The sequence below is a fragment of the Chiloscyllium plagiosum genome, chromosome 33, assembly GCF_004010195.1.
Source record: "Chiloscyllium plagiosum isolate BGI_BamShark_2017 chromosome 33, ASM401019v2, whole genome shotgun sequence".
Lineage (NCBI taxonomy): Eukaryota > Metazoa > Chordata > Chondrichthyes > Orectolobiformes > Hemiscylliidae > Chiloscyllium > Chiloscyllium plagiosum.
Genome location: NC_057742.1, coordinates 30,347,120 through 30,370,082, shown reverse-complemented (window position 1 = coordinate 30,370,082; position 22,963 = coordinate 30,347,120).

Here is a 22,963-nt window from a genome sequence, read left to right as displayed (position 1 = left end):
ATCGAAAGGGTATCAATTTAAAGAACCATAGGAGAGCAAAGACTTGATGGAGATTAATTGCCGCCATAAAGGTTTATTGAACAAAATGAAAAAAAAAGTTATATTTTAATAGCTAGAGATACATGCTAAATCATGATCATGAGTCATCGAGGTCGCCAGTAGAGTTTGCCAGCAGAACTGCTACACAAACAGGTTCGTTTTTATGTTGAGGCTTCTCTAGCCTCTTTAAGAAAGCAAACTTTCTATAAACACCCAATTGATATGCAGGCAGTACTGAAATGTGCATTGTACAGAAAATCAAGACCTGTCCCAAGGGCTTGACATACATGAATGGCAGGTTCACTGGCCCTTTGATTACAGTTGGGGTTTTATTACTTAGTTCCATAGTGGTATACTCAGCAGAGCCAAACCAAATTAAACTGAGCCAAGTCAAACTGGATCGCTAAAAATGTTTACCTGGGTGACTTCAAGGGCACTTGTACTTTCTCTTGGAAAATATCCTGGCACCATATTTTGGTCCAACGTTGTACTTTTCCATCAGCATAACCCTAATTGCAAGGATCCAGAATGTCGTTTTATGCTGTCAATCAACTTGACAAGTTTCTGCCTCTAAATTTGGACTAATCTTATGAGTTTACTATCATTTTTTTCAATCAGCTAATTAAAGAACCCAATTTAAAAATCCTTGCAGCCATCTAAAATCCAATCCTTTAGCTTTCATTCTAAGATGTTTCTAATAATATGTATGAAACAAGGCTTGCACGATATCAGTTCAATGAGTGACATCTGGCATGTAGTTACATGGCAAAACTCATTACAAGTTGTTTATCTTTTAATAAATTAATAGGCTTAAGACAGTTCCAGTTTATGCAACATAACAAAATTGATATAATTCAAGTATTTGAAATAATAACTGACACTGTATGACTCCCTCTCAGGATATGTTGGCAGTAAAGGATACTGTTCACTCATTACAATCAACATTCTTTGAAGTACCCCTGGTTGTACACTAGGGATGAGTAAGTGGATTTAAGTGGATTTTGGATTTGTACAGTTTACATATAAGGCATGATCAAAAGCAACAAGTGTGAAAAGTTTCAATTGCTCTCTCTAGGGCTATCTACAGGTTGTTCTGCGATAACACTTGTTTCGTTAGCGTGAAATTGCTATAACGCAATTGACAAATTGAGGACTCTGCTTCTAAAACGCCAAGTTTTAAAGCGTGTACTGGTTATAATGTGATTCCGGACCCATTAGTTCAAATGGTGCTGCTATTCCCAGATTTTCTTGTAACATGAGAATGAGAATGGAACTACCATGTTATAGCAGAACTGACCGTACTAACAGAGTGACAAGAAATCAAGCCTTTGCTGACCCTGTGTATTCCCGCAGTGTCATCCCATCCTTATACTTCAAAGCAAACACACTCTCACAACACAGAATTACAGACAATTGGAATATGCAGTCATTACCCATTCACAGAAAATAATCAGAAAACTCTTACCATTGTAGTGAGAGTTTTCCATTTAATAAATATCTTCTGGTCTCTGGTAGGTCAAGATAGCCCATGTTTGTAGCAAATAATGGTGCATTACTGACATCAATTTTTATCTGTATTTCAAGTCTTGACTTTCAAAATGACAGCCATAACCAAATCTCTTCAACTGGGTCACACTTGGATTTGTCCCAACATTTGATTGCAGCTCAATTTGGATTTTTCTGAATTGGCTCTGTCTACCTTTGCTCTGTGCTGCAGAGATGTAATTTTCATATTATGATCAGAAGCCGATTCTAGTAAACATCAATTAGGCAATAGGTTATTTGAAACGGTCAATGTTTCCATTGGGAACCAAAGGGGAGCGTGCTTTGTAAAGCACAATATGATTGTGGAGGTAAATAATGCATATAAAGATCAGCAGAAAAGGTAGAGAGGATGGAAGTGTCGGTTGAGTTAGTAGAGAGAAAGGAAAGGCTAGAAGATCTAAAAAGAGAAAAATGTGAAAATATTGGAAAAGCCAAAATGAGCAAGATTAGGAGGTTGAAATATGTTAGAAAAGGAGAGCAGGTTTGCAGAGAAACTGTTGAGAAATGAATGCAGACATGAAAGAAATTGTAAAACTTTTACTCTCATCCCCTGAACTTTGTGTTCAGGCCATGGGAGATCGAAAAAGGGGCCGAATCAGAAGTTGAAAGAGGTCATATTGAAAAGAAAAGATAAATGTGGTGTGTTGACTATTTGGGAAATTGACAAATACAACATGTTGAACTTTGGGTCATTGGTGTGACAATAAAACTTTAAAAGTCATCTCTTATTCCTTCCAATGGTCTGTGCCAAAATTTGTCAGTTGTTCCTTTGAACTTCATTTTTTGACTCAAATATATGTCTTTCTTCTTCATGTGTAAACAAATGGAGAAAAGTAAAGGAAAACATTCTTTTTCTGGGAACAGTAAAGAAAAAGCAAAGGAAAGTTTTTACACTTCAGATGAAGGTTGCATGAAGCCCTGTTTAAAGTTTCCTGAAAACTAAAATCAACTTTTCTCCTGGCATTGGCTCATACGTCCAGAGAAAAGACACATTTGACATAACCTCATTTTCAAAAGTAACTTTGGAACCACAGTGAAATTATACCTTCAATGACTGCCTTGCAGGAATCAACTAAAGACCTGGCACAGCACATGAAAGCTCTAAATGTTTCAGATTTATCCCAACTATGAGTGTGGCAAAGATTCTGTACAATAATATCTACATAGCTGCAATTCCAAAAAGGGGAGTGAATATTCATTTTATTAAATCTAGTGCCAGTCTGCTCCATTTTTAGGATTCCTCACAGATTCTATCTGTGCTGTATTTGAAAGGCCCATTATATTTTTTTGCTGGATTTTCAAATTTGACTTAACTTTATCCCAACTCATTTAAAGTATTACATCACTTGCAGTGGTAAATATATTCATTATTAAATATGCCACTTGACTATTGAGGCACACTGAATTTACATTTTGAGTGTGTAAGCCTTTAACACAAGGCCTCCTCAAATTAGAATTATTAAATTGACTCTGGAAAAAAGACCCTCACTATCTGTACTATCTGTGCCTCTCACAATCTTGTAAATGGCTATCAGGTCGACCCTCAGGTTCTGATGTTGAAGTGAAAACAAACCAAGTTTGTCCAAATTCTCCTCATAACTAATAGCCTCCAACCAGGCAACATCCTGGTTAACTGTTTTCTGTACTCTCTCCAAAACTTCTGCAGCCCTCTGGTAATGTGACAACTAGAACAGTACAAAAGATTCCAACTGTGGCCTAACTAAAGTTCTGTACAGCTGCAATATGACTTGCCAATATTTATACTCTCTGCCCCGACCAATGAAGGCATCACCCCTTTTATCTTATTCACAGTGTTGCAACTTTCAGGGAACTATGGACCTGTATGCCTCAATCCCTTTGTATGTTAATACTTCTAAGAGATCTGTCATTTGCTATATACTTCCTGCATTAAACCTTCCAAAATGTATCTCCTTGCATTTGTTCTTGATTAAATTTCATCTGCCATTTCTCCGCCCAAGTCTCCAGCCTATCTGTCTCCTGCTGTATCCTCTGGCAATCCTCCTCATTATCTGCTCTCTGCCAATCTTTGTCTTGCCTGCAAAATAAGTAATCAGACCACCTACACTCTCTTCCAAGTTATTACAAACAGCAGGGTCCCAGCACTAATCTCTGTGGAGCTTTCTCGTCACAAAAATATCCTTCCACTACTACTCTCTTTGTTTTGTATCTATCTTTCCAGCACATCACGGATCCCATGTGACCTCACCTTCTATATCTGCCTGCTGTGAGATGCCTTATCAAAGGCCCTTACTCCAGTCCATAGACATCCCACCTTGTTGTGGTTCTGTTCGCCGAGCTGGAAATTTTTGTTGCAAACGTTTCGTCCCCTGTCTAGGTGACATCCTCAGTGCTTGGGATCCTCCTGTGAAGCGCTTCTGTGGTGTTTCCTCTGGCATTTATAGTGGCCTGTCCCTGTCGCTTCCGGTTGTCAGTTTCAGTTGTCCGCTGTAGTGGCCAGTATATTGGGTCCAGGTCTATGTGTTTGTTGATGGAGTTTGTGGATGAGTGCCATGCTTCTAGGAATTCCCTGGCTGTTCTTTGTTTGGCTTGCCCTATAATGGTGGTGTTGTCCCAGTCAAATTCATGTTTCTTGTCGTCTGCGTGTGCAAGGATAGCTGGTCGTGTCGTTTCGTGATCAAGACATCCCACCTTGTCTTGATCAAAAATCTTTGTCACTTCCTTAAAAAAAATCCAATCAAAAGTTATGAATTTTCTCCAACAATTTTGTGACCACTGACATAAAGCTCACCAGCCTGCAATTTCCCAGATTATCCCTACTGTCCTTTAAAACAAAGGAATAACATAAGCTATTCTCCAGTCCTCTGGGGCCTCTCCTGAGACCAAAGATGATACAAAGCTGTCAAAAGGTCCAACAATTTCCTCCCTCAGTGGGACTTGTCGATGTGAATACTTTTCAAAACACCCAACACCTCCTCTTTATTTTATTGCCATACCCTAGAATATAAACTCTTTATCTATCTTCTAAGACTCCCCATCCAACACAAACCTTTGCTGTGTAAATACTGACCCTCATTAAGCACCTCACCCACATCATCCGGCTCTACATATAAATTTCTTCCTTTGTCCTTGAGTGGACCTACTGGACCTGACTTAACGAAGGTGTTCCAAAGATACTTGCAACTGTCTGTGTGGAGTTTGTACATTCTCCCCGTGTCTGCGAGGGTTTCCTCCGGGTGCTCCGGTTTCCTTCCACAGTCCAAAGATGTGCAGGTCAGGTGAATTGGCCATGCTAAATTGCCCGTAGAGTTAGGTGTATTAGTCAGGGGTGAATGTAGGGGAATGGGTCTGGGTGGGTTGCTCTTCGGAGGGTCGGTGTGGACTTGTTGGGCCGAAGGGCCTGTTTCCACACTGTAGGGAATCTAATCTTTTTGGTTTCTGAATCTTTTCTGAACCCTATCAAGTTTCACAACATCCTTCCGATAGGAAGTACACCAGTTTGCTTAACTCCTCCTCAGTCATTTCACTTTCTGACCTACTGCTCTGGTTCCCACTCCCTTGCCATCCTCCTTTGAACCCTCCTGAGTGACACTAGCAACACTCGCTGCCAGGATATTGGAGTCAGAGAGTTATAGAGATGTACAGCATGGAAACAAACCTTCAGTCCAACTCGTCCATGCCAACTAGATATCCCAACCTAATCTAGTCCTATTTGCCAGCACTGGGCTCATACCCCTCTTAACCCTTTCTATTCATATACCCATGCAAATGCCTTTTAAATGTTTTAATTGTACCACCACCTCCTCTGGCAGCTCATTTCATACACGCACTACCCTCTGCATGAAAACATTCCCCCTTAGGTCTCTTTTAAATCTTTCCCCTCTCTCTCTAAAACTATGCCCTCTAGTTCTGGATTCCCCCACCCCAGGGAAAAGACCTTGTCTATTTATTCTATCCAGGCACCTCATGATTTTCTAAACCTCTACAAGGTCACCCCTCAGCCTTCGACACTTTAGGGAAAACAGCACCAGCCTATTCAGCCTCTCCTTATAACTCAAACCCTCCAACCCTGGCAATATCCTTGTGAATCTTTTCTGAACCCTTTCAAGTTTCACAACATCTTTCCGATAGGAAGGACACCAGAATTGGTGCCCCTCCATTTTATGAGTTTGCTTCAGTTTATCCATTCTCGAGAATTATCAAGAATTACCTATCTCACCCTTAAAAGAATTCAACGATATTGGCTTCCACCACCTTTTGAGGAGGTGGGTTCCAAAGACTCATGGCCCGCTATGAGGAAAATGCTCCTCATCTCACTTTTAAATAAATGCTTAACCCCTTACTTCTGGATTCTCACAGAACAGGAAAAATCCTTTACAAATCCAAGCTGTCAAAACCCCTCAGGATGTATCATGCTTTTTAACAACATAGGTAAGACCAAATAAATAAAAATCAAACTGTTGTTCCTATCTCCCCTAAAGTTTCTTTGATTATGCTTTTTGTCCTTGAGGAGGAATATTCCTGTGACAATGTGTAGGAGTCTTTGTCAAATTGTTGCATTATTTTTAAACGTCAAGAAATGTGTAGGTATATGAACAGAAAGTCCTGGCTAGCCACATTTATTGTTGAACAGTAGCCACATGTTGAGTAACAATAACCTGAACAATGTGGGAATGGCGAAAAACATATGAGAATGGTGTGACAATTTGAACAAGTTCTTCCTTGATGCTGGGAACAAACTCATTGCATTTTCAAACCAAGTTTCACAGTGTTGTGAATCCTCTCACATTAAATGATAGCACTTCATTAGCTTTCCTTGATATTTGCTGTATACATAAACAAAGCCACTAGGATCCCTCTGCATCTCAGAGCTCAGCTATCTCTCACCAATTAGATAATATGCTTCATCTTTAATCTTCCTGCCAAAATGGACAATTTCATATTTTTCTACATTATACTCCAAAAACCATAACTTTGATCATTTACTTAACTTATCAAAATATTTTGTAAACTCCTCATAGCTTCTCTGCAACTTACTTTGGTACCTATCTTTGTCATCACCAAATTAGGCAACTGGACGTTTAGTTCCTGCGTCTGCGTCATTTATATAAACTGTAAGCAGTCGATGTCCCAGCACTAATTTCTGTTGCGCATCACCCATTAGATCTTACCAACCCAATAAACACCCATCTGTGCCAATTCGTCTGCTTCTTTGCTCTCTCCCTCTCTCTCATTACAGTCATAGTCATCGAGATCATAGAGGTCTATAGCATGGAAACAGGTCCTTCGGCCTCACTTGTCCATGCCACCCAGTTTTCACAATTAATTGAGTCCTATTTGTCTGCATTTGGTCTATATTCCTCCATACTATGTACCTATCCAAACGTTTTTTGAATGACAAAATTATACTTGCCTCTACCACTACCTCTGGCAGTCCAATCCAGATATTCACTGCCCTGTGTGTGAAAAAGATCCCCCTCTGGAGACTTTAGTATCTCTCCCGTCTCACCGTAACCCTCTGGTCCTCTAGTTTTAGATCCTTTAACCATGGGGAAAAGCCGTTGGCTATCTAGCTTATCTCTGTCTCTCATGATTTTAGAGGCCCCTATAAGGTCACCCCTATAAGCCTCCTGTGCTTCAGGGGAAAAGAAATCTCAGTCTATCCAGCCTCTCCTTATAACTCAAACCTTCCAGTTCAAGTAGCATCCGGAAGAAGTTTTTCCAAACCTTTTATTAAAAAAAAACTGAACCCAGTCAAATAACAAATTGCACAAACATCCATTCATCAGGAACTCAAGGATGGCTAGAAATTTTTGCAATACTCCAGATGCAAGACATCAGTTAAACAACCATAGTCCAGGTTAAACCTGATGCCTTCAAACTTTCCAAGGACTTTTAAACTGCCTATTCTTGATTTTCCTTTTTCCACCAGACAGCTTCTCCTTTTTAAACATTATACAAGTGTTTGCGTGTGTGTCTGAGATTATTTTTCCTGGTTTACTCAGCAACAAAATGCCTCATTCTTTCACTCATGAAAACCTTTTCATCAGCTCTTTAACTTTGACTAGTACAACTTCTGAATGGAAATGTGATACAGCCGCCAACTAGGAAGAATCGACAATCTTTGTTGTAGCGCACTGAGGGTGTGTTTATAAAGAGGAGAGCTGATTCACTCCTGCTCACCTGGTTGTAACAAGAGCCTTTGGAGTTCAGCTTATTTTTAAAAGTTGTTTGTTGATCTTCTTTTGTTTAAAATGTTGTTAATAATTGGAAATTATAGTGACATTTCTTGAAAGAAAGAGAGGTATATTGTTTTATTTTTCATTAAGGGTGAGGAATGAATTGCTATGAGAATACATATCCCAGGATTCAGCATCCACCATTGCACTGCTGGAACGTGTCTAGAAACAATGAATTGAATCTTACGTATTTTGAGTAAGTATGAGTGTGTTTGGAGGGATTTTTTACTGCAAAATTTTCTGCTTTCTCTTGCCAAGTTCAACCTACCCTGCCCCATGCTGTACATCTCGTCCAAATCTACCCCAACCTTACCACATGTCATTTCTGGAACAATTTGCCACTCTGCGGATATCTGCCTAATGTGCCACCTTTAAAAGGCACCAAGTGTGGCTCCTCTCTAGCAAGGTCACCAAAAGGATGCTGCCCACTGCACATACTTAGCATGGCTGATACTTCCTCAGCCATATATCCCCATCCTCTTGCCCTAATCACTCTCTAACCACCAGCCCACATACTTTACCTGTCCTTAACTTCCCTTCCATGGGCACTGGATTCCAGTATCCTATCATTGACATGAAGGGGAATGTCACATTGGATCAGAGCCCGGCATGTGGACTGGAGAGGTGCCATGAGGGAAGTGAGGGGTTGGCAAATGTCAGATACCACTGTCCGAGGGTAAAAGGTGAATGGTCCATATAGATAATGCCCTGAAATGCTGTTTGATGGCAAGAAATATGGAGGCTGTTCAGTAGTGAGCTGACATTGACAGATACCTGCTCTGACTTCCATGTCAAACTCGATATTTATTTTATTTGGCTTGTTTGGTAGGATAGGAAACTGTATGTTAATGAGGTGAGTTGTAGCTTTCATTAAGGCTTTAGGAAAGCTCCAATCTCCCTCATTTACAACTCACCACTGCTCAGTGAGAAGTCTGCCTCACCACTCGATAAATTTAGAAAAGATACAGCGAGTTGCTCTCGAAGTTGAAATTGGCCTCACTAGCCTTCTTGCTTGATTCAGCCACAGCCCACCTTGTGCAGGACTCTACACGATTCCGCTCTATATATCAGCCAAAGAGAGAAGCAAGTAATACACTGCAGCATTTTTAGTTTAAAGTGTGATTATTTCTAATCTATGGGAACCAAAGACAAAATAGTATTTGTATTACTTTAGCAATTTCATTTAATGATAGTTTATATGAAGGCATTATTATATAGCTTTTCATTTGAATAACAATGTACAATACCAAGTGATTTATTTTCTATGCTGGTGCATTAAGATAATAAGTGTTTTGTTCATTTTTCATTTGTTTTCATCTAAATTTCAAATCATGTCTTTGCCTCATTCTTTACTATTTAACTATTTGGGTCAGTTCTTTGTCAAGCAGTCTTTTCTGGATTTGAGGCTGGAGGCTGCTGGTAGTTCACTAGGCCTTTCCTGCACACTCTTTAACCAGACACTAGATGGCAGGCTACAGCAGCCTGGGGTGAGTTGCTCTCTTGATCTTTCCTTTATGCAGCCATTCCGTTTCTCCCTTGACTGTACAGCTGGCCTTTGGAATGTGTTCTGTGGGAATCACAGGATATGACCTTGGGTCCACCATTTTGTTCACTGAGCTGTGTGCCATGTTTCCCAATTCAACACACACCCCCATTGTCTGAAAACATGCTGCAGTTTTCAGATTGCCATGTTTGTTGGACATGGATTCTGGATCAATGGTGCTGGAAGAGCACAGCAGTTCAGGCAGCATCCGAGGAGCTTCAGCAAAATCGACGTTTCGGGCAAAAGCCCTTCATCAGGAATTACTCTTTTACCTTTTTACCTTGTTGTACATGGAGCTGAGTTTGGGCCAAGAACAAAACATTTCAAGCAAACCATTTTCTAGAGGAAGTATATGTGTCAGCCATGACTCAATGGTACCATGCTCACCACTAAGCCAGAACGTCATGGGTTATAATTGCAATCCTTTGGTAATCTGATGCAGAACTGAAGGAGTGCACCAGCCCTTTCAGCTGGATGTAAGGTACATCACATTGCACTCTTCTGTAGATGTTCGGGAGAGCTCCCCACTCCCCCCCATCCCTGCCATGGCCTGGTTGATGTTGATGTTTGTTCCTCAACCAAGACTGAAAACAGATTATCCAGTCATTTCTTTCTTTGACGTTTATGGGAGTTTGCTCAGTGGAAGCTTGGCTGTCGTGTTTCTTTCATCACAGTAGTGACTCTAGACCCTGAAGTACAAAGTTTGTCCTTTGTTAGTGTCATATAAATTCAAATCACTTTTTATATGTCAAAGTAATCTGCAGCTCAGTGGTGTTCTGCTGGATTCCATTAACCAATTGTAAACTTTGGCTTGGGGAGGGAGGAGATTCTCTCGGGACAAGAAACCTGAAGTGGGATCAGGCCTGTTTCCTGATGCCAAACCTGCCCCGACCAGGAAAATGGCCACTCACTGTGATTCCCGCAGGGTGGGGCTCCCCTTTATTGGCCTGGAGACTGATGAGGCAAGATCTTGAAGCTGGAGGTCCAGTCAGAAGCCTCTTTCCTTGTATACAGCAGCAGCCCATGACAGAAGCTGAGTAGGATAGAGAAGTTACTTCAAGATGGAGGCATTTTCTTCACATATTTAAAGCTCTAATTAAAAGATCAACCAACCAACATGTGACCACAGGCACCACTACAGGGGAGATGGAGGGTGGGGAACTGTTCCGTTATATCTCACAGCCAATATGGTGTATTATACCATCACTGTATCACAGCACCTAACCTGAAGGTACATAAGTTTCTGACTCCATCTTAACTGGATCATTTGAAGCATGAAACGCTGATGAAAGTGAGCTGCCATTTGTAATTGAGAGCTTTTACCGAGTGGTCCAGTTTCCTCCCATAGTCCAAAGATGTGCAGGTCAGGTGAATTGGCCATGTTAAATTGCCCATAGTGTTAGGCGCATGAGTCAGAGGGAAATGAGTCTGGATAGGTTACTCTTCGGAGGGTCGGTGTGGACTTGTTGGGCCGAATGGCCTGTTTCCACGCTGTAGAGGAATCTAGAGCCATAGAGTCGTAGAGATATACAGCATGGAAACAGACGCTTCGGTCCAACCTGTCCATGCTGACCAGACATCCCAACCCAATCTAGTCCCACCTGGCAGCATCCAGCCCATATCCCTCCAAACCCTTCCTATTCATATACCCATCCAGATGCCTCTTCAATGTTGCAATTGTACCAGGCTCCACCACATTCTTTGGCAGCTCATTCCATACATGTTCCACCCTCTGTGTGAAAAGGTTGCCCCTTAGGCCTCTTTTATATCTTTCCCCTCTCACCCTAAACTTATGCCCTCTAGTTCTGGGCTCCCTTACCCCATGGAAAAGACTTTGTCTATTTACCTTATCCATGCCCCTCTTAATTTTGTAAACCTCTATAAGGTCACCGCTCAGCCTCCGATGCTCCAGGGAAAACAGCTCCAGTCTGTTCAGTCTCTCCCTATAGCTCAAATCCTCCAACCCTGACAACATCCTTGTAAATCTTTTCTGAACCCTTTCAAGTTTCACAATATCTTTCTGATAGGAAGGAGACCGGAATTGCACACAATATTCCAACAGTGGCCTAACCAATGTCCTGTACAGCTGCAACATGACCTCCCAACTCCTGTACTCAATACTCTGACCAATAATAGAAAGCAGACTAAATCTAATCTCCAGTTTTAAACCAGACACAGAAATGCCTTTTACGTAATATACGTAGATAACAGGAGCTGTGATAAACATCTATTGAATTTTTCAGGACTATGTTACCCATGTCTATGGGAACTAACAGAAGAAAAGCCTCAGCAGATACACGTCCTCTGCTGGGGGCAAGCTCACACTATGGTGGCAGATTGAGAACATCTCTGCAGGGCAGCCTGTGGCTATTCCTGCACTCACATAGGAAGGGAGAGTATGTGGACCTGCCGGCAGTGCTTGGGTCCTGTCTGCCTTCAAAAGAACACTTCCACACAGCTAAATCATGCCCACTGCCTGGAGGCTCACTGGAAAATCTCAGACCATTTCCTTTAATGAGTCCCAAGTGTTTCTTAAGGATCAACCAGGTGGAGCAGTCTGTCTACCTCCGCAACCGAGGCCTAGAAGCAGGGAGCAGCCTGAGAAAGAGCTAATCAACTGGCAAAGCAATTTCTAAGGCTGATCTGATCTCCTTCATGATGGGGGTTGAAAATTTAGCCCTTTACGTCTGTCCCCTGAGTGAAATACCAGATTCTGAATACAAATAAGATTCTGAGTAGGGTTGACGGGAAGAACACAATGGCAAGGAAATCTGGAACACAGAGACACAATCTCCAAGTAAAGGGTAGGTCATTTAGGACTGAGATAAGCAAAAAAAAACAGTCATTTAAAGGCTTGTAAGTCTTTGGAATTGTCTAACCCAGAGTGTACTTAAGGCTGAGATAGATAAATCTTTGGTGTTTCCGGGAATGAAGGTATAGTATGACTTGGGTGAGTATGTGGAGTTGTGGCAGAAGGTACTGAATGAACTCTATGGTCTGCCCCAGCTCCTCCTAATCTTCTGTAGTTATTATGGCCTTAAAGAAACTGAAGATCTGATCTTTCTAAGTGATGGAGCCAGACAGTGTTAGTTCTGAATCATTTCAAAAGCTAAACCATTCAGAATAAACCACTTCGTACACACAGACGATCAAAGGCATGATGGTCATCAATGTAAAATTATACATTTAGCTGCCAAAAGAAAAATTAAATACAACCTTACAAATCCACAGTTACTTTCCGGGACAGATTCTTCCTTCAGGCTATTTATACGATAATCCAGATGGTTTTGGGATGCATGGAGAAAAATGTTGCCTAAAATATTTTGTTATTTTTAATTTAGTTTCTCGTGTGCAAGTTGTGACATTATTTTGTTCATTGAATTTCCAATGTTATTTAGTACGAATGCCTCTGTCACAGGTAAGTCTTTGATAAATGCCTGATTTTAGTTTCCCCCTTTATTGCAAGGTCATAACAGTGGGAGAATTCAGAGCAGGAGACCATTCAGTCCATCATGCCTGCTTTGCCTAATTTCTGTCGAACTGGGTGACTTGTGAGGGCATTTCAGTCTCGGCCTCATTGTTCTGGAACTGGAGTTACATGTAGGCCAGACAGGGTAAGGATGATAGATTTCCTTCCCAATCGTGCATCCCAATGAACCAGATGGATTTTTATTACAATCATTGATAGTTCCATGGCACAATTATTGAGATGGATTTTATCTTCCGCATTGATACGTTGAATTTAAATTTCAATAAATTTATGTTGTAGGATTTGAACCCATGTTCTCAGACTATTAATAGCCCTGTGACCTCATCAATCTTACATGTTTCAATGCGATCACCTTTTATGCTTCTAAGTTTGAGTGAGTAAAGGCCTAACCAATTGAACATTCATCAAAAGAGAAACTCCTTCATTTCCAGGAATCAACCTCCTGAACTTGCTCAGAACAGAGTCCACTTTCACTCCTTATTGATCTTTCTGAATTCATGTCTGATACTTCCTCTTGTCTAGAACATTTTCCCAATCACCAAGATGGAGAATCGAAGGTTGTGCAGGTGAGGGTAGCGGCAGAGATCTGTTTGTGGGAACTTATCCTGACATGTGGATCCATAACCCTGATAACTACTTTGTAAACTATGGCTGAGTGTATAGCAACTTCCTCTTTGAGTAAAAAGTTAAAAATCACACAAGAAGAAAGTGAGGACTGCAGATGCTGGAGATCAGAGCTGAAAATGTGTTGCTGGAAAAGCGCAGCAGGTCAGGCAGCATCCAGGGAGCAGGAGAATCGACGTTTCGGGCATGAGCCCTTCTTCCCCCTGGTGATGGAAAGGATGGAATGTTTGGTGAAGTCCAAGATGCTCTGGTGGGCCTCACTTTTGCGAAATTGGTGAGGTGTGCAGTTCCACTAGTGAACAGCAGAGAGCAGAAGCACACTGCAATTTCTATTGAGTTTTTAGGAGGCTATTATTCAACATTACAGCACTTTCATCATAGGTAACCTTGGTTCTACAACCATGGCAAGAAATTGTTGCCTCTAGCCGACTATCCGTAGCTCCGGTTAACATGCATGTGAAAGAGACTGACTGCTTGGGAGTCTGATAGGCTCAGTAATTTGCATTAGAGACAAAAAAAAACTGCAGATGCTGGAATTCAAGGTAGATAAGCAGGATGCTGGAAGAACACAGCAAGCCAGACAGCATCAGGAGGGGGAGAATTCAACGATTTGGGTGTAACCCTTCCCAAAGTGTTGCCTTCTCCAACTCCTGATGCTGCCTGGCTTGCTGTGTTCTTCCAGCCTCCTGATTGTCTACCTCCGGTAATCTAGGCAAAAGTGAGGACTGCAGATGTTGGAGATCAGAGTCCAGATTAGAGTGGTGCTGGAAAAGCACAACAGGTCAGGCAGCATCCGAGGAGCAGGAAAATCGACGTTTTGGACAAAAGCCCTTCATCAGGAATAAAGTATTCCTGATGAAGGGCTTTTGCCTGAAATGTAGATTTTCCTGCTCCTCGGATGCTGCCTGACCTGCTGTGCTTTTCCAGCACCACTCTAATCTACCTGAGTAATCTGTATGGCTGGAGCGAATCAAACTAATGTTAACAGTATAAGGTTCGATCCCTATTCCAGCCCCTGTGGATTTAGGTCTTGGCCTCCTTACTGTATCCGTGGAGATATTCATACTCTGTTTTTAAGTTGTGGTACATTTATTCTGGCATTGATGAAGAACAGATGCCTCAACTGAGGGTGGCCAATTCTTCAGCCAATATGGGTCGTACCTGTCTACATCACATCTCAGTTGAGATCAGCCAGTCAGGACAGACTAGAGATGATAACTAGACTGTTCCCAATAAGATGTATTGGCCTGTAACTGTATGTTGAAGTATTGAGGCAGTCTTAAAATACAACGTGACAGAGTCATCTTTCTGAAAATACATCAGCTGGAGTTGAGCAATGTTTAAAATAGATGCAGTGACTAATATATCAGGTTTGAAGGCGTGATTTAAAGAGGGCAGTAAGCACAGATGAGTTTGACAAGGCAATAAGTTGTGTTACCACAGAGCATCTGTTGCCTGTAGCTCCAAACAAAATAATGATGCAGTAAAGCACATTCATTCATGGGAAGAGAAAGCAATGCTCATGTCCTTCCAATAGTTTCCTGTCATGGAACATTTATTCTGGAGTTGGCTCAGAACAGATACACCAATTGGGGGTGGTTAATCATTCAGCCAAACTCAGTGTACTCGGCGGAAAGTGGAGTGAGAGAATATCTGCAATTTGGAGCTGATGTTTCAGTTTGATTTGTTTAACTTTGCTTGTGGAGACTTTAAATGTCTCGCTGTGTCTGAAGTAACAGTAAGTACAGTTTCATAACACACACTGAAGGAGGAAGCATTCTCACACCATTCTTCAGAAATAAATAAAGCCGGGGCTGTGCGAGAGAGGAGGTATAGACCTTCCTTTGTTTCATATTGTTTTTTTAACTTCATGGTGGCTTCATTTTTTTTTGTGAGTATTTTCCTCCAGTTCAAAATGGCTCCCTGTTTGTTTTTTTTGTCCATGCTTCCACTACTAATCAATCACCCATTGGCTCCACAGGCTACTTGGAGCTGCCTGTTGCACATTATGTAGAAACGTAGAAATCCAAAGACGTGCAGGTTGGTTGGATTAGCCATACCAAATTGCCCATAGCAACCAGCAATGTCTGATTGGATTAGCCAGGGTTAACGTAGGGCTACAAGAATGGGTTGGATCTGGGTGGGATGCTCTTCAGAGAGTCAGTGCAGACTCAATGGGCTTGAATGGCCTCTATCTGCACTGTAGGGATTCTATGATTCTTTCTGGTTCCTGTACTTCAATGCTCTAGATTCCTTGACATGTGACATTGACTGGGTACAATATACAGATGAAAATGAGGTGTTGATGTTCATTCACTCTAGTTTATGTGGATAAACAATCCAGTGAACTCTGGTATGTGCTTGTAATCCATCAGACCTGCTATTTCTTCAAGTGCTGGACTGGAGGATAATAGCAAAAATATTTCTCCCATTTCAACAATGTCAAAAGGAAACAGACAGAAACTGAGAAACAAACCCCACACATACTTATGGAAACCACGCTTTTGGAAATGAAGGTGAACCCCAGCGTACATTTTGTGTTTCTGTTCTGAATTGTCAACACAAGATACCCTCGTTTCTACATCCGGTGATGCCTGGGCCTTGCTGCTTCCTTGGTGAAATTTCTATGGCTCTTTCTAGCTTGTCCCTCTTCACCCTGTACCTTTTGCTCCCCCCCCAAGCTCAGCTGGATTCTCCTCTTGGAGCGAGTGACAAATGGACTGTTTCCAGGTCCAGATGCCACCCCTGAATCACGGTTTTCACAAGACCCCAGTTTAATAACTGACCGGAGGATTGTCTGGGTGGCCATTCAGCAGCTCTACGGTTATAAACAAATGTGGGCAGCCAGGTCTGTGTCTGCCATCTCATTGAAACAGTTGCCATGGTAGCAATGGGGCAGAGGGCTGGTACACTGGGTAGCCTTATTGCTCACTTTGTGGATGTTGTTCAAGGCCAGGAGAGAGAGGATGGGCGACGACCAACTAGGCCCAGATCCAGCTGGCTGCCATGAGGAGCAGGCTGCACTGGGCCTGTGTGAACTCAGCTGAGCGCAGGAGGAGTTTCAATCACCTTATTCATTCTGGACAGGATGATACTGCTGATATTGCTGGACAAGACTCCGGGCACTCACCCTTCAGCAGTGGGGCCTGAGAGGGCAGACCGCTCCTCAGCATGGGACCAGTATGTGCTGACAGTCCTCACTTGGCCTTTCTGCAAGGTTCAGAGGCTCACAGCTATTAGTACTGATCCCCTGAGGTGTCTAAAAGGTTGGTATTAGTCACGACGGCTAGCAGTGTCTCTCTCTCTCTCTCTCTCTCATTCCGCGCTTGTAGGGGAAATACCCAAGACAGCACTCCGGAGCAAAGAGAAGCTCCCTTCCTATTTGTCATTGGCACAAATGAGGAGGGTGCCACGGAGAACCCCACGGTTGCTGATCAGAAGCAGATCGAGGGAGGGGAGAGGGTCAATTCTGTGGGAGAAAGTGAACTGGATGTATAGGTTAGGTCATGCATTGTGCTCCAGCCTGTCTTTTGGATGCTGAAGACTGTGCTGCCTAAGTGTTCGCACTGGCGTTTGATTCTTCAAGGTTAATCCTCGTGATATTGAGACACAAATGGCAATTGCTGTGCTGTCACTGGGCCAAATGCTACTGGAACAGACCAGAGACCCCAGCTGACATGGAGCCTCTGCCAGTGCGGATCCAGCCACTCCCCTTATGTCTGAATATATCCCCCTCCCCAGCCTATCTATTCACACAAGGGGAGAGGGGGGGTTGAGGTGGCAGATGCTGGTTTGTGTGTGCAGAGTCCCTCAAATGAGGGAGGATGGCCACTCAACTGGACACTGATGAAAACCTTGGGCAACTGAAAACAAAAGGGAATCTGTTCTTTGATCAGAAGCAGCAAATGCTCCCAACATGACCGAGTTCCCTTGGACAGTGTGGGCCCATTGGCTGAGAATGGGGGGATCAGGGGCTATGAGCACATGGGACCAGTCATTGACACTGTAGCCAAGCTCATCAAGAATCTAATCCATGAGCACCTCCCATGCCTGCAGGAACTTGGCACTGACGTGCTCAAGATGATGCCACACCATGTCGCTCTGACCAACCAATAACACTGATACATCAGCCAATTGCACCCCAGCTGTTTACCCCCACCCCAATTCCAGACATCCAAAGTGCCACCAATGGCTGAGATTGTTACCAAAGAGATTTAGGGTGCCACAGAGATGCCACCATGGTCAAGAACCTCTTTGATTCTCTATGATGAAAACGATGACCCATGTATCTCAGCTGCAGGCTTCTCCAATGGGAAGCACTGTGTAGGACTAGGCCTGCACATCAGCCAGTGCACTAAATAGATCACAAGGAATGTCTATCACCTTTAATTGCACTTCCTGTCTTTTCGAGCACCAGATAAATATCTACACAGGAAGCCAAAAGTATGAACCTCCCGATCGCTGAATAAGAATGGAGGGATGTAGTGATGGAGGGGAGTGGGGGACTGGGAACGGTGACAGTAAGCTCTCTGGTCAGTCAGGTTGGGCTATTTGGAACGGCATGGTAAATGGAAGTGGCCTCACAGGCAGCACAAGGAGAGTTTCGATGACACGGTACTCCTGCCGAAATGTGCCTGTGTCAGATGATTTCTCGGCTATATTTCATGATGCTCTGGGCCGGAACACCTTCCCATGCAGACAAACCCCTGACCCAACCCAGTCCTCCTTCACCCCCCTCAATATCTTGCTGTTCCTGACATCATCTTTGTTCATCCAACGCTTCATCCCCTTTGATGTTCACACCTCTCTGAAGAGCTGAAGAATCTGAAAATACCAGTGGGCATCATTAGCTCGGGCACATGGAATTCCTAAAACTCTTGTTTTTGTCATGCAATTGCTTCAGGAATGGCTGGAATAAATGTGTATGTGTTGGGGTGAGGATGTCTGAGCCCCAGCATGTGTGAGATGGGAGAAGGAAAGCACTGTAATGCATCACCCTAACAGTCCAGACATTAGAACCGTATCTTCATAGGTACCGTAGTCCGTTAAATCGTCAACCTTCTCTGATTCTCCCTCTCATGCCAAGTCTGTGACTAAAGGGTTCATTATAACTTTACTTCAAATACTGAGCATTTGACAGGGATGTGGGATTCCAGATACCATGTCCTGTCTCACCACCCTCTATACAAAACCATGATCAATGATGTGTGTCACTAATCAATCACCAGAGTACTGACCTCATATTGACAGCACACTGGGATCTACACTCTTACTAGGTAAAACCAAAGACTGCAGATGCTGGAAACCTTCTTCTGGATCAGTGGTGCTGGACTCTTACTGTAATTCAGAGCTGAGAAGCAGTAGGCCATTGAGTCTGTTCCACCCATCATACAGTTTGACCTTGGCTAATCTGGGGAGAGTCCAGCTCTGAGATGTGACTCCAGTAATATATGTATGTTCAGTGTAAATGGAATATAACAGTGTGGTCACAATGCAACGGGTTAGTTGTATTGTATGCAGCACCGTGAACTAATTTGATCAATCGGATCCAGATACCATGGTTACACATATGACTGGGTTGCTGAGCCCATGATCTTGGTAAGAAGGAGTTCTCTTGGCAATGTAGAGCCTTGCTACTCTGAGCAAGGGAACAGAAAAGAGAGGTTCCTGATCAGGGAGATGTGTTCATTCTGAGATCATGTTTGTATAAAGCTTGTCAGGTGCCATAATGGAAACATCCGACCAAATACTATATGTCACAGTCATGAGATTTGACAAGCCTTGTGCAAACAGGAGCTCAGATATTGGAAGGCCAAGCAGCAAGTATTCACCACCTCTAGAATCTGAAAATACTTGCTATGTTTGTCTTACAATTGCTTTAATGATAACTAAAGTAAATTTATATTTGGAACGAACTAGAAGTGCACATTTGATGGAATGCAAAACAATCTTACATCAGTCTGGGTTCAATCATTCTGTTTCTAGCAGCTGTTTTCTTGTTTATGTGTGTGTGTGGGAATGTGTGGGTGTGTGTGTGTCTCTCTCTCTTTCTCTCTCTGTGTTTCTGTGTGTGTTTGGGTGAGTGTGTGTGTGTCTGCGTGTCTGTGTGTGTGTGCCTGTGTCTGTCTGTCTGTGTGTAAGGCATGCGCAAGTGAGTAGACCCACGAATATAATGCACACATGAGTGTGTGAGCATATGTGATTGTGTTAGAATGTGTATATGGATGTGTGTGAGAGTGTGCACATAGGAGCGCACACTTACCTGTATTCTTTTAACAGTGTGCCTGAAATATGCAGAAAAAAATGTAGATTATGAGCAAGATGATGCGTACACAACTTGAGAATCTGTACGTGTGTGTGTGAGCAAGCTATGTTTGACAGTGTGCAGCCATGTTTCTGAAGTTCCTCTCAAGCATATTGTCTCATATGGTTTAATAAGCTTGAATATAAGTAAAACTTTCACTTTTCAGCCTGCACCCTCAGCATGGATACCTGTGTAAGTGGACGATATAGAGAATATCCAATGTAGTCGGTCTATATGTATCCCACAATATTTCAGACACATGAGCTAGTTCTTCATCATGTCCCCATACACACTTGCATGAGCCCTTTCCTCAGACGCACATCAGAGTCAGACTGATGGGGCAGCTCCAATCTCTTATTTGTTGAAGTCTTTCTCCCTGATACCAAGGGCTCCCTGTCTGTATGTGTGTTTGTGTCTGTATGTGTATGTTTGTGTCTGTATGTGTATGTGTGTTTGTGTCTGTATGTGTGTGTGTGTGAATTTGTGTGTGCGTGTGTGTGTGTTGACGTATGTATACGTTTGTGTGTGTCCATGTATCTGTGTGTGTGTGTGTGCACGCCTCATGCTGAGCTCAGCTCCAGCAGTCCACTGGCAGCTTGTCCCTCTGGCCGTTCCCTCAGTATGAAACCCAACAGTGACAGCAGTGAAGCTGTCCAACTATTGGGAATGTCATGGCAAAGTCCAAATCACAACTCTTCAGAAATCTTTAACTTTTTGTTTAGGACAAATATAAGAACATATAACTAGCAGGTGATTCAGCCACTTAGCCCCTGTCCTTTCACACAGTGAGAATGTGATAGCTCTGACACTTCCCTGTACACTGAGATGTGCCCTCCCCTGCACAGGGCATTTCATTAGTATCATAAGAATCATCATCCCAGTCACTTGTGTAAGACTGATCCTCACGACAGCTCTGTGCGTCATGTTGTGTGTGAACTCTTGGATAGATTTGCTGGCACCCATCCTCTTTCAGGTTTAGGGCAGTGCTGAATGCATTCCATGGTATTAACCCTTTCAGATCCCTATACACAACAATGGAGTTGAACTGTGGTGCCCTTTCATCTTGCCACTCTGCTTTCTATGCAAGGTAACGCTTATATTTAAAGCAGCATTATTGGCATTTTAATTTGGTTTCTTTATCCTCACTGGTTTACCTCTCCTCACAGAGATCCTCAAAACATCTCTTTGCAGGTATACAAACCTACCTTTGCACCAACACACAAATTCACAGACAAGTACCACTCACAACCTCACACGCAGACTACAAGTACCACTCACAACCTCACACGCAGACCACATGTACCACTCACAACCTCACACGCAGACCACATGTACCACTCACAACCTCTCGCACATAAACACACACCTCACATAAACTCACACACACAAAAACACATTAAAAAAACTCTGCCAGGGTCTCCAGGTTTTTCAAAAGATTGTATTTTACAAACTCTCTTTCAAATATGAAAATCAACTGTGATGCTTGTAAAATATCCCCTTCTTTATTCCCAAGTAATATAGAAATATGCCCAGTGCCAATCAAGAATAAGAAGCTGAGAATAATGCTAATGAGGCAATATAACCTTGAGTCGTTCACAGTAAGGATTTTCATTGCCACAGGAGCAATGTTTAAGAGATCAGTGAATATTCTTTGGTGCTGTGTACGACAAGGCAGAATGCACCATTTGAAAGGAATACTGCAGCAGGAGGTTTTGATGATAGTGAGTAGGATGGGTCTCAGGCTACAGTCTGATATTGACCAGCTGGTAAATTGGGCATAGCAATGACAGATGGGACTTAATCCTGAGATGTGTGAGGTGAAGTATTTTGGGAGATCTAATAAAGATAGGATACATGCAATAAATAGTAGGTCCCCTGGGGAGTACTGAGGGAAAAAGGGACTTTGGGGTACAACTCCATTGATCCCTGAAGGTGTCAGCCAAGGTAGAGTCATAGAGTCATAGAATTGCACGCAATATTCCAACAGTGGCCTAACCAATGTCCTGTACAACCGCAACATGACCTCCCAACTACTGTACTCAATACTCTGACCAATAATGGAAAGCATACCAAACGTCTTCTTCACTGTCCTATCTACCTGCGACTCTACTTTCAAGGAGCTATGAAACTGCACTCCAAGGTCTCTTTGTTCAGCAACACTCCCTAGGACCTTACCATTAAGTGTATAAGTCCTGCTAAGATTTGCTTTCCCAAAATGCAGCACCTCGCATTTATCTGAATTAAACTCCATCTGCCACCTCTCAGCCCATTGGCCCATCTGGTCCAGATCCTGTTATAATCTGAGGTAATCCTCTTCGCTGTCCACTACACCTCCAATTTTGGTGTCATCTGCAAAACGTACCAATTGTACCTCTTATGCTCACATCCACATCAATTATGTAAATGACAAAAAGTGGACGGTCCAACACCGATCCTTGTGGCACTCCACTGGTCACAGGCCTCCAGTCTGAAAAACAGCCCTCCACACCACCCTTTGTCTTCTACCTTTGAACCAGTTCTCTATCCAAATGGCTAGTTCTCCCTGGATTCCATGAGATCTAACTTTGCTAATCAGTCTCCCATGGGGAACCTTGTTGAACGCCTTACTGAAGTCCATATAGATCACATCTACTGCTCTGCCATCATCAATCGTCTTTGTTACTTCTTCAAAAAACTCAATCAACTTTGTGGGATATGATTTCCCACACACAAAGCCATGTTGACTATCCCGAATCAGACCTTGTCTTTCCAAATCCATGTACATCCTGTCCCGCAGGATTCCCTCCAACAACTTGCCCACCACCGAGGTCAGGCTCACTGGTCTATAGTTCCCTGGCTTGTCTTTACCACCCTTCTTAAACAGTGGCACCACGTTTGCCAACCTCCAGTCTTCTGGCACCTCACCTGTGACTATCGATGATACAAGTATCTCAGCAAGAGGCCCAGCAATCACTTCTCTAGCTTCCCACAGAGTTCTCGGGTACATCTGATCAGGTTCTGGGGATTTATCCACCTTTAACCGTTTCAAGACATCCAGCACTTCCTCCTCTGTAATCTGGACATGTTGCAAGATGTCACCATCTATTTCCCTACAGTCTATATCTTCCATATCCTTTTCCACAGTAAATACTGATGCAAAATATTCATTTAGTATATCCCCCATTTTCTGTGGCTCCACACAAAGGCCACCTTGCTGATCT